The sequence below is a fragment of the Portunus trituberculatus genome, chromosome 36 (assembly GCF_017591435.1).
Source record: "Portunus trituberculatus isolate SZX2019 chromosome 36, ASM1759143v1, whole genome shotgun sequence".
NCBI lineage: Eukaryota > Metazoa > Arthropoda > Malacostraca > Decapoda > Portunidae > Portunus > Portunus trituberculatus.
Window position 1 is genome coordinate 6,641,594 of NC_059290.1, and position 12,500 is coordinate 6,654,093.

A 12,500-nucleotide genomic window follows, 5' to 3' on the forward strand; every position below is an offset into this window, starting at 1 on the left:
CGTTTGCTACTACTCTTTCTACTAATGCTGCTACTACTACTACTACTACTACTACTACTACTACTACTACTACTACTACTATACTACTACTGCTACTACTACTACTATTACTGCTACTAGTTCTTCATCTTTTTCATATTCTTTGTTTTTCTCATTATTATTATTATTATTGTTGTTGTTGTTGTTGTTGTTGTTGTTGTTGTTGTTGTTGTTGTTGTTGTTGTTGTTGTTGTTTGTTGTTTTTGTTCCTATTGCTGTAGTTTATTTGTCTGGGTGTGGTGGGATTGTGTCAGAGAGAGAGAGAGAGAGAGAGAGAGAGAGAGATGCAGTGAGGAGATAGCTTGGATGACGCAACAAAAAGTGTCCTACATGATGCTGTTTTGTTGTGCTTAACTCGTGTAGCAACTCTCTCTCTCTCTCTCTCTCTCTCTCTGGAATGCACCTCTCTCTTTTTATACTTAAACTCTCAAACTTACGATCTTTAAAGCAAAATTACAAAATATGACAATTACTAATGCTAAAGTTTACATCAGTACATGACCTGACCTTACCGAACCTGACCTGACTTGACCTTATCTGACCTTACCGAACCTGACCTGACCTGACCTTACCTTACCTTATCTTACCGAACCTGACCTGACCTGACCTTATCTGACCTTACCTTACCGAACCTGACCTGACCTTACCGAACCTGACCGAACCTGACCTGACCTGACCTTATCTGACCTTACCTTACCGAACCTGGCCTGACCTTACCTTATCTTACCGAACCTGACCTGACTTGACCTTATCTGACCTTATCTGACCTTACCTTACCGAACCTGGCCTGACCTTACCTTACCTAACCTAACCTGACATTACCTTACCTTACCTTAGTTACCTTACCTAACCTTATGTTACCTTACCTAACCGAACCTTACCTGACCTTACCATACCTAACCTTACTTTACCTCACCTAACCTTATTCTACCTTATCTCACCTTATCTTAATTTATCTTACCTTACCTTACCTTACCTTATCCTTCCTTACCTTACCTTACCTTAATTAACCTTACCTAACCTACCTTTCCTTACTTTATTCCACCTAAACTATGCTTATCTTATCTAACTTTACCTAAACTAACTTAGCTCGACCTTATCTTATCTAACTTTACCTAAAGCCACTAAGACCAAATCAAGCATAGAAAAAAAAAGCTTTAATTCAGGTGAACCAAATAAAGAGAACGAAAGTTTTCAAATCATGCAACACAAACTTAAGGAAACAAACTTGATTAAGCTTCAACTCACCTCGCCGAAAGAAACACACACACACACACACACACACACACACACACACACACACACACACACACACACACACACACACACACACCATAAAAGAGAAAAAAACTTGAACTAGATGAGATAAGGAAAACAATTAGAACACGAACAAATAAAACACGAAAAAAAAAAACTTGAAACTTGAAATAAACAAAGTAAACCACACACACACACACGTACACACACACACACACACACACACACACACACACACACACACACACACACACACACACACGTAAACTAGATGAGGTGAGAAAATCATTGAATTAAAGCCTGTTAACCTTACCATTTACCGCACACCTGAAAGTCAAGCTCAGGTGTTAATTAGTGAGCATCCGGCCCCGTGCCACGCATCACCAGCCTTACCAACAATAAATAAAAACTCAAAAGGTAAAGTAACCGAACCTAACTTAAACAAACCCAGTCTATTCTAACCTAACCTAACTTTACTCAAGCTGATCTAACCAGACCTAACTCAACTTAACTTTTAACCTAACCTAACGTAACCTAGTCTATCCTAACCTAACCTAACCTTAACCTAACCTAACCTATCCGAAAGTAAAAGAAATAGCTAACTAATACCCAACTTATTCCAACCTAACCTAACTTAGCTTATCCCAACGCAACTCAACCCATCCTAACTCAACTCAGTCTAACCGTACCCCAATCTAACTTATCCTAATACAACCTAGCTTAACCCATCCCAACCCAACCTAACTTAATCTAACCCAACCCAACCTAACCCATCCTAGTTCAAACCCAACCCAACCCAACCCAACCCAACCTAACCTAACCTAACCTAACCTAACATATGGAAATAAGAAATAACAAAAAATAGTTAAAAAAATACTAACTTTCTAAAAATAACACCTTTAACCCCTTCACTACTGAAACACATTTTTACCTTGGGATTTGTGTACAATTAGACCATTTTATTGACATTAGGAACGCTCTATGGAGGTCAGAAAATTAATATCCACAGTCTTCACTATTTTAATCCTCCACATGAGTTTCTGAAGCTGTATAAAATCACCAAATAGTAAGCAGAGTGAATATGGAAACGCGTCATGGTACTGAAGGGGTTAATTAACACAGGTGAGTGGAGCATTACCTATTCAATTAGCACCTGTTTCTCACCTGTTGGCTTGTTGGTCAATAGAAAATGAAGGTAAATGGAGTGAGACCAGGTGTGTTGGTTAGTTTGTTCGTTAACCCTTTACCTGGTGAATTCCACATCTAAGTCAGGTGTTTTTGTTGTTTTTGTTGTTTTTGTCGTTTTTGTCGTTTTTGTTGTTTTACTTGTTTTGATTGAGTTGTTTGTTGATTTGTTTTTATTGTGTTTTGTTTTTACGAGTACTTGAGATGGAATTAAGTAAGATTGTGTTTCGTTGTTGTTGTTGTTGTTGTTGTTGTTGTTGTTGTTGTTGTTATCATCATCATCTTTTTCTTTCTTCTTCTTCTTCTTCTTCTTCTTCTTCTTCTTCTGTTATCTATCCCGTACTATGTTTCTTATTTCCTTCTTCATTGAAATTACTGAACCATTCTCTCTCTCTCTCTCTCTCTCTCTCTCTCTCTCTCTCTCTCTCTCTCTCTCTCTCTCTCTCTCTCTTATATCACTGACATTCAATATTGACACAATTTTTTTCTTTCCTCCTCCTCCTCCTTCTCCTCCTCCTCCTCCTCTCCTCCTCCTCCTCCTCCTCCTCCTCCTCCTCCTCCTCCTCCTCCTCCTCCTCCTCCTCCTCCTCCACAACGCAAACAACAGCCCACTCATACCCAACGGATGTGGAGGAAAGGAGGGAAGGAGGGAGGGAGAGAAGGAGGGAGGGAGGGAGAGAAGGAAAGGAAGGGAGGGAGAAAGGGAGAGAACGGAAGGATGGAATAGATAATGAATGAGATGGTGATGCTTGAGAGAGAGAGAGAGAGAGAGAGAGAGAGAGAGAGAGAGAGAGAGAGATGCGGGTGAACGGAAATTAAGACCTGTATTGTAACGAAGGATCGAGAAATACAATACACCAACGATATTACGAAGGAGGAAACACACAATCACGTGATAAAGAAAGGAAATAAGGAAAACTCAAATAAACAGAGGAAAAACGAAGGAATAAGAGAGAAAATGATAAAGGTGGAGAGAAGATGCTATGGAGGTAGAGAAGGGAGAGAAGAGAGAAGAGCGGGAGGGAGGGAGGGAGGAAAGGAAGTTGTAATTAGGGAGAGAGAGAGGAGAGAGAAGATGGGAGGGAGGAAAAAGTGATTTGCGACGAAAGAAAGGAATGGAGGAAAGTAGCGAGAGAGAGAGAGAGAGAGAGAGAGAGAGAGAGAGAGAGAGAGAGAGAGAGAGAGAGAGAGAGAGAGAGAGAGTCAGAAAACGGGATGGGTGGAGGAAGGATTAAAGAAAAACACAGGAAGAGGCGGAGGAGGAGGAGGAGGAGGAGGAGGAGGAGGAGGAGGAGGAGGAGGAGGAGGAGGAGGAGGAGGAGGAGATGATGTATGGTGATGTTCTTTGCTGTAGAAGAGTGATCTACCAAGGACGTTACTCTCTCTCTCTCTCTCTCTCTCTCTCTCTCTCTCTCTCTCAAGTATTTTCTAATTTTAAGGTTCTTTTTTGCGTTTAGTCATTGAGAGAGAGAGAGAGAGAGAGAGAGAGAGCTAACCGCACTGAACTACATTTTCTAGCGCATAGGACCAGTAAAGCTTCTCTCTCTCTCTCTCTCTCTCTCTCTCTCTCTCTCTCTCTCTCTCTCTCTCTCTCTCTCGCTGATTTAAAAGTCCCTGAGCAATCTTACGTACCTGTTTAAAAGGACATAAAAAACAGAGAGAGAGAGAGAGAGAGAGAGAGAGAGAGAGAGAGAGAGAGAGAGAGAGAGAGAGAGAGAGAATAGTAACAAAAAAATGCATTAAGAAAAGGATATAGAACCTAACTTTCATAATTTTTGCCCACGCAGAGAGAGAGAGAGAGAGAGAGAGAGAGAGTGGTTCATTCAGGTTTGAGAGACTGAAGGTAACTGCGTGGCCTTTAGCTGGGCACGTGTTTGTTATTGTTGTTGTTGTTGTTGTTGTGGTGGTGGTGGTGGTGGTGGTTTTTAAATCTAGTACATATTTTCTTGTTTTTTTTTTCTTTTTCCTTTTTTTCTTTTTTCTTTTTCTTTTTCTTTTCTTTACTTTCTTTTTTCATTCTTTTTATTTCTTGCTTTCTTTTCTTTATCTTTTTCTTTCTTACTTTTCTTGATTTCTCTCTGTTTTTCCTTCTTTTCTTTATTTCTTTCTTCTTTCCATCTTTTTCTCTCAATTTCTTTTTTTCTTATTCTTCTTCATTTCTCCTCTTTCGTTTTTCGGTCATTTTTCTTCATTTTTCTTCTTTTACGTTTCTTTTTTTTTTGCTTGCTTCCTTTATTCTGTCTATTTATTCACTTGTTTATTTGTTGTTCTCTCTTTCTTATTCTTCTATTTATTGTTCGTGGTTTTACACATATTGTTTTCGGTAATAGCTCTTCCTTCTTCTTCTTCTTCTTCTTCTTCTTCTTCTTCTTCTTCTTCTTCTTCTTCTTCTTCTTCTTCTTCTTCTTCTTCTTTTCACTCTGTCATTCCTGTTCCTCCTTTCTTTTTATATTCTTTCATTCATTGTGCTCTTCTTATTCTTGTTTTTCCACTTTCCTCCTCCTCCTCCTCCTCCTCCTCCTCCCTCCTCCTCCTCCTCCTGCTCCATTCTTTTCTCTTCCTCTGAGAGATAAACAAGTCCAATTTCCCATCACCAGAAGATAATAATTCCTGTATTTATGACTGGCTCTCTCTCTCTCTCTCTCTCTCTCTCTCTCTCTCTCTCTCTCTCTCTCTCTCTCTCTGGTAGTTGTAATGGGTGAGGGATGAAGTGAGGGAGAGAGAAAAAAAGCAAGTGGTGGTGGTGGTGGTGGTGGTGGTGGTGGTGGTGGTGGGGGAAGGAGTTGGGGGAGAACCAGTTGACCCCTAGATGTTTTGAGGACAGTATTTGTATCTCTCTCTCTCTCTCTCTCTCTCTCTCTCTCTCTCTCTCTCTCTCTCTCTCTCTCTCTCTCACCTTTAACATGATTACCTGATATTGGAGTGTGTTTCTTGCCTGTTACCTCTTATTTTCTTTTTTTTTCTTTTATTTTCCTTTTCTAACTCATTTATCTAGCTATTTATTTGTCTGTCTTTACATTTATCTATCTATTTATTTATCTATCTTTCTGTCTGTCTGTCTACCGTTCTATCTATCTGTCTGTCTGTCTGTCTGTCTGTGTACCTATCTATCTATCTGTCTGTCTGTCTACCTATCTGTCTACCTGTCCGTCTGTCTGTCTGTCTACCTATCTATCTATCTGTCTGTCTGTCTGTCTGTCTGTCGGTCTATCTACATATCTATCTATCTGTTTGTCTGTGTGACTGTCTACCTATCTATCTATCTGTCTGTCTGTCGGTCTATCTACATATCTATCTATCTGTCTGTCTGTCTGTCTGTCTACCTATCTGTCTGTCAGTCTACCTATCCATCTGTCTGTCTGTCGGTCTATCTACATATCTATCTATCTGTCTGTCTGTCTGTCTGTCTACCTATCTGTCTGTCAGTCTACCTATCCATCTGTCTGTCTGTCGGTCTATCTACATATCTATCTATCTGTCTGTCTGTCTGTCTGTCTACCTATCTGTCTGTCTGTCTACCTATCTGTCTGTCAGTCTACCTATCCATCTGTCTGTTTGTCTGTCTGTCTGTTTATCTATCTATCTATCTATCTATCTATCTGTCTGTCTGTCTGTCTGTCTACCTATCTATTTCCCTATTTAAATCTACGAAACATTTGGCTCCTAGCATTATACAGCCTTGGTTCTAGGTAGCTTTTTGTTAATGCTACTTTTTTGTCGGTGTGTGTGTGTGTGTGTGTGTGTGTGTGTGTGTGTGTGTGTGTGTGTGTGTGTGTGTGTGTGTGTGTCTAACTTTCAGTCTGCATCCGGCTGGGTTATTTTCGCACATCTGTTCAGTCTCTCTCTCTCTCTCTCTCTCTCTCTCTCTCTCTCTCTCTCTCTCTCTCTCTCTCTCTTCTCTCATGCACTCTTTAATATCTTGCACCTCTTCCTACTCTTCTCATTCTCTCTCTCTCTCTCTCTCTCTCTCTCTCTCTCTCTCTCTCTCTCATCCTGCTCTCTTATAAACTCTTTCACCTTTTCTCTTTTCCTCCTCTTCTTTCATTCTCTTTCTTCCTCTTCCCATCACTTTCTCCCTCTCCCACCCTCTCTCTCTCTCTCTCTCTCTCTCTCTCTCTCTCTCTCTCTCTCTCTCTCTCTCTCTCTCTCTCACCCACCTTCTCCCTCTCTCTCCATTAAAGAAACACGCTGTACTCATAAACTAAGTGCATTTAAATGACTTAAGTAGGCGCGGTGTGTTGTAGGAGGCGAAAAGGACGAAAAAAAAAAGAAAAATAGATAAAAAAAGTGACGAATTTGCAACTTAATCTCCCCGTGTCGAGTTGCCTAGTTTTTTTTTATTTTTATTATTGTTATTGTTTTTTTTTTTTGGGGGGAACGGGGGATTTGTATGGTCATTGGTTTAGTTTCTCTGTCTGTCTGTATGTCTGTCTTTGTGTTTCTCTCTCTCTCTCTCTCTCTCTCTCTCTCTCTCTCTCTCTCTCTCTCTCTCTCTCTCTCTCTCTCTCTCTCTCTCTCTCTCACTGGAAGGTATGTTTTCATTATTCTCTTTTTGCATCTACGTATGTTTCATTCCTTCCTTCCTGCTTCCTTCCTCCATTAATTCATTTCCTTCCTGTTTCCTTCCTTCCTTCCTTCCTTCCTTCATTCATTCATTTTCTTTCTTCCTTCCTTCCTTCTTTCCTTCCTCTATTTTTTTTTTTTTGCTGCTTCCTTCCTTCCTTCCTTTTTCTCATCCTTCCTCACATAACAATAAATAAAAACAAGTAAAAAAATAGAGAAATAAAAAAAAAAAAAAACCAATAATAATAATAATAATAATAATAATAATAATAATAATAATAATAATAATAATAATAATAGTAATGATAATAATAATAATAATAATAATAATAATAATAATAATAATAGATGAGGCGGTTCTTTTCTACTGGAGCATCAAATTAATAGAGGCGGAGGTGGTGGTGGTGGTGGGCGTATCCCGTTTTCTTTACACTTCCACTGTGACGATGAAGGAGGAACGTAAAAAAAAAAAAAAAAAAAGAGAGAGAAAATAGGACGTAAAAAGAACGGATTAAATAACGAAGGCAGGAGGTTAACACAATGGGCGTCTCTCTTACAGCGAACACGTTACAGCGAACACAGGACGTGGCTCTGTAACGAATAACACTGTGGCTGTAATGACTTAAAACTCGTATTCTCAAACACTTCTGGGCTTCACTTCCACTATTTCAAAAGGCTTTATTTAAATTCATACGAGTTTTTATAGGTTCTAGAGGCAGAGTGACAAGATTTCTACATTGTCAATTGGAGAAACGCTCTTGAAAACCCCGCTATCTCAGTTTACACGAGTTTTTTAAGGTGTTTAAGGTGGTTCTAGAGGCAGAGTGACAACAGTTCTACATTAAAATCTGGAGAAACACTCTTGAAAACCCCGCTATTTCAATTTACACGAGTTCTTTTTAAGGTGTTTTATGGTTCTAGAGGCAGAGTGACAAGATTTCTACATTGTTAATTGGAGAAACACTCTTGAAAATCCCGCCATCTCAATTTACACGAGTTTTTAAGGTGTTTATAAGATTCTAGAGGCAGAGTAACAAGATTTCTTCATTGTTAATTGGAGAAACACTCTTGAAAACCCGCCTATCTCAATTTACACGAGTTTTTAAGGTGTTTATAAGGTTTTAGAGGCAGAGTAACAAGATTTTTATACCACTAACTGGAGAAACATTCTTGAAAACCCCTCTATCTCAATTTACACAAGTTTTTAAGGTTTTTTTTTTTTCAGTGTTAGAGAAGTGACAAGATTTTTACATTGTTGATAGGAGAAACGCTCTTGAAAAATCCTCTATCTCAATTTACACGAGTTTTTTAAGGTGTTTTTTTTACGGTTCTAGAGTAACAAAATTTCTACGTTGTTAATTGGAGAAACACTTGAAAACCTCGCTATCTCAAGGCAGAGTGACAAGATTTCTACATTGTTAACTGGAAACCCCGCCAATCTTCCCTGTGGCCCTTGAAAATAGTGGTGGTGAGAGAGCAAAGCCTTTCTGAATATGGGCCTTATAACGTTATCCTCTCCAGTAACGCTTCCAGTCACGCCACGCTAACTTAAACTGCGCGCGCTACTTCTCCCGCTGACTTGCCTCCCCACGGTCACTGCCACTGCACCTCGCCTACGCCCCACGCCCACGCCCTCACGCCTACACCTCACGCCCTCTAGTGGCTGTTAATGTACACGCTCTTACGCCCATACACACTCTAACTTTTTTTTTTTTCTTTTTTTCTTTTTTCTTTATTTTAGTTTTGATTTTGTTGGTCTTTACACACACACTCTCTCTCTCTCTCTCTCTCTCTCTCTCTCTCTCTCTCTCTCTCTCTCTCTCTCTCTCTCTCTCTCTCTCTCTCTCTCTCTCTCTCTCGTTTTTATTTATTTTTTAGTGTTTTGTTTGTTTATTCTGTTTGTTTCTCGTCATTATATTCAATCTAACCATTTTTTTCCTCTCACATTCTTCCTGACTTTTCCTCCATTGTCCCTCCCTCCCTCTCTCCCTCTCTCCCTCTCTCTCTCTCTCTCTCTCTCTCTCTCTCTCTCTCTCTCTCTCTCCCTCCCTCCATTGTTTCCTTCCTCCTTTCCTTTACATCCTATCTTCCTTCCTCATCCTCTTTTTCCCTCCATTATCTCTTTCTCCCTCCTTCCCTCCATCTCTCCCTCCATTCTTTCCTTCCTCCCTTCATCTTTTTTATCTTCATTATCTTTTCCCTCCATCTCTCTCTCTCTCTCTCTCTCTCTCTCTCTCTCTCTCTCTCTCTCTCTCTCTCTCTCTATCTCTATCTCTTCCTCTTTTCTTGTTTTCCTTAATTTGTTTTCTTTCTTTCATTCTTCCTTCTTTATTTCCTTCCTTTTCTTCCTCCTTTTCGTTTCTTCCTTCATCTTCTTTTACTCTAATTCTTCCTTTCTTATTATTCCTGTATTTCTCCTTTCCTTTCTCCATTCCTTCCTTTTCTTTCTTTCTTCCTTCCTTTTTTCCTTTTTCCTTCATTTTTTCCTTCATTCCCTCCTTTCCTACAATTTTAACCCTTGCCTTACCTCCTATTCTTCCTCCTTCTCCTCTTCTTCCTCTTCTCCTTCTCTTTTTTTCCTCCTATTTCCTTCCTCCTTTATTTTCCTCCTCCATTCCCAGTCATTCTTCCTCCTTCACTCCTTCCCTCCTTCTCTTCCTCCTCCTCTCCTCTTTCTTTCATCCTACCTTCTCTCCTTTTCCTTCTTTTTTCCCTTTCTTTCCTCCTCCTCTTCCTCCTCTCCTTCTCTTTCTTTCCTCCTATTTCCTTCCTTCCTCCATTCTTCTTCCTCCTTCCCTTCCTAAATTTTTCCTCCTCTCTCTTTTTCTTCCTTTTCTCTCCCCTCTTTCATTCTTACATTTTTCTTTCATTCCCTACTTCTCTTCTTTCTCTCTATCTCTCCCACTTCCCTTCTTCTCTTCCTCATCCTCTCCTTCTTTTTCTCTCCTCCTGTGTTCTCTCTCTTACTTTCCTTCTTTTCTCCACTTCCAACCATCCTTCCTTCTTCCTTTCTTCCTTATTTTTTTTTCTCCTATCTCTTTTCCTTCCTTTTCTCTCTCTTTCCTCTTTCTTTTTTTTCCCTATATTTCTCCTTTCCTTCCCTCCTTTCCTCCATTCCCAAATAATATTAAACCCTCTTACATTTCCTCTTCTTCCTCTCTCTCTCTCTCTCTCTCTCTCTCTCTCTCTCTCTCTCTCTCTCTCTCTCTCTCTCTCTCTCTTCCTAGCGTCCCAAATTCTCGTTCCCCACGGTTCCCCTTCACAGCTCCGGGGAAGGGAAGGGAAGGTAGAGGAGTAGGGGGAGAGTGGGGGGAGGGGGTCACGGTCGCTGGGAAGGGCAGGTCACGTGACAACAGGATCCAAGCGCCATTATGTGGGATTTAATGTAATTTTGTGGTGTTTTACCGTTTGTTTTGTATATTTGATTCTTCTTGATTCTTTCTGTGTGTGTGTGTGTGTGTGTGTGTGTGTGTGTGTGTGTGTGTGTGTGTGTGTGTGTGTGTGTGTGTGTGTGTGTGTGTGTGTGTGTGTGTGTGTGTGTGTGTGTGTAGAAGGGTGGCTTTGATTTTATGGGTTCTTTGTGTGTGTGTGTGTGTGTGTGTGTGTGTGTGTGTGTGTGTGTGTGTCGTAAGGTAACGTTGTACTCACTCCCCTGTTATTACGAATTCTTTGTGTGTGTGTGTATGTGTGTATGTGTGTGTGTGTGTGTGTGTGTGTGTGTGTGTGTGTGTGTGTGTGTGTGTGTGTGTGTGTGTGTGTGTTGGAGAGAGAGAAAGGCTGAGGCTGAAAATAGCTTTGAAGTTTATACGTACTATTAGTGGTTAGATATCCACTACTACTACTACTACTACTACTACTACTACTACTACTACTACTACTACTACTACTACTGCTACTACTACCACCACCACCACTACTACTACTACTACTACTACTACTACTACTACTACTACTACTACTACTACCACTACCACCACCACACTACTACTACTACTACTACTACTACTACTACTACTACTACTACTACTACCGTTGCGCCAAGGATTGCATGACATAGCGGTAAGGCAAGAGTCCTCGAGATCCTTGATGGACCGTGTGTGTGTGTGTGTGTGTGTGTGTGTGTGTGTGTGTGTGTGTGTTGACAAAAAGTTCTATGTATGATCTGGCTGCCTAAGTATGTGCTTGTCTGTGTCTGAGTCTGTGTCTTCAGCTTCTTTCTCACCGTTGGAATGTTGCATCTCCTCTTCATCTATCATTTATCGCTATCTGTCTCTGGTTGTCTGTCTGTCTGTTTATTTATCTCTCTATCTATTCGTGTCTGTCTGTGTATATATCTATTTGTCTGTCTGTCTGTGTATCTATCTATCTATTTTGTCTGTCTGTCTGTGTCTGTCCTTCCATGTCTTTTATTTATTTATTTTTTTTTTTACCTTTTGATCTGTCTGTCTGTCTGTTTGTCTGTCTGTCTTTCCAACTAGGTTTTATTTTTCATTCATTTTTTTTCCACCAGTTTTCTTCATCATCATCATCATCATCATCTTCTTCTTCTTCTTCTTCTTCTTCTTCTTCTTCTTTCATCTTCCTCTCACATTATCTCCTGTCAAAAAGTCACACGCGTTCAACAAAGAAATTAGGAGGAGGAGGAGGAGGAGGAGGAGGAGGAGGAGGAGGAGGAGGAGGAGGAGAAGGAAGAGGAGGAGGAGGGGGAGGAGGAGGAGGAGGTCAAGAGGTGCATGATGAAGGATGATAGAAAACGGAACCACGATACGAGTAATGAGCACGAATTGTAATGTAATGATTTTCTCTCTCTCTCTCTCTCTCTCTGATCATGTTACGCCTTTCTGTTTTATATTTTATTCTTATTTTGTGTGTTTTATCTTATCTTTGTTTTTCTTTTTCTTTTTTCTCACTTTAATATTTTCTTTCCCTTCTTTCTCTTCTTTCTTTTTTCTTTTTCATTCTTCATTCTTTTATTTCTTTCATTTCTTTCTTTTCCTCCTTTTTCCCTTCCCTTTTTCTCCATCATTCTTCTTATCTTCTTTTTTCTTTCTTTCTTTCTTTCTTTCTTTCTTTCTTTCTTTCTCTCTCTTTTCTTTCTTTCTTTCTTTCATTTCTTTTTATTTATTCCTTAATGTGTGTGACCTTGTACTTTTTTTTTTTATATATTTCGTATTTATTGCTTCCTTCCTCTCTCTCTCTCTCTCTCTCTCTCTCTCTCTCTCTCTCTCTCTCTCTCTCTCTCTCTCTCTCTCTCTCTCTCTCCTTATTCTTTCTTTCCTTCGTTTCTTTGTTTCGTTTCTTGATGCAAGTTGTTGTTGTTGTTATTGTTGATGGTGATGTTATTGTGTTTTTCTTAGTTTTTCCTTCTTCCTTCCTTCTTTCCTTCTTTCCTTTCTTCCTTCCTTTCTTTATTTTCCTTTCCTCCTTTTTCTGTTTCTTTCATTCTTTCTTTCTGT

The 12,500-nt window shown here is 39.8% G+C and overlaps 1 protein-coding gene across 1 annotated transcript in view; it reads left to right on the forward strand.

Moving 5' to 3' along the window:
• The window catches only part of LOC123513540, a 64,116-nt gene that overhangs the window by 411 nt on the left and 51,205 nt on the right, over positions 1 to 12,500 (forward strand). The gene's annotated exons all lie outside the window — the stretch shown is intronic.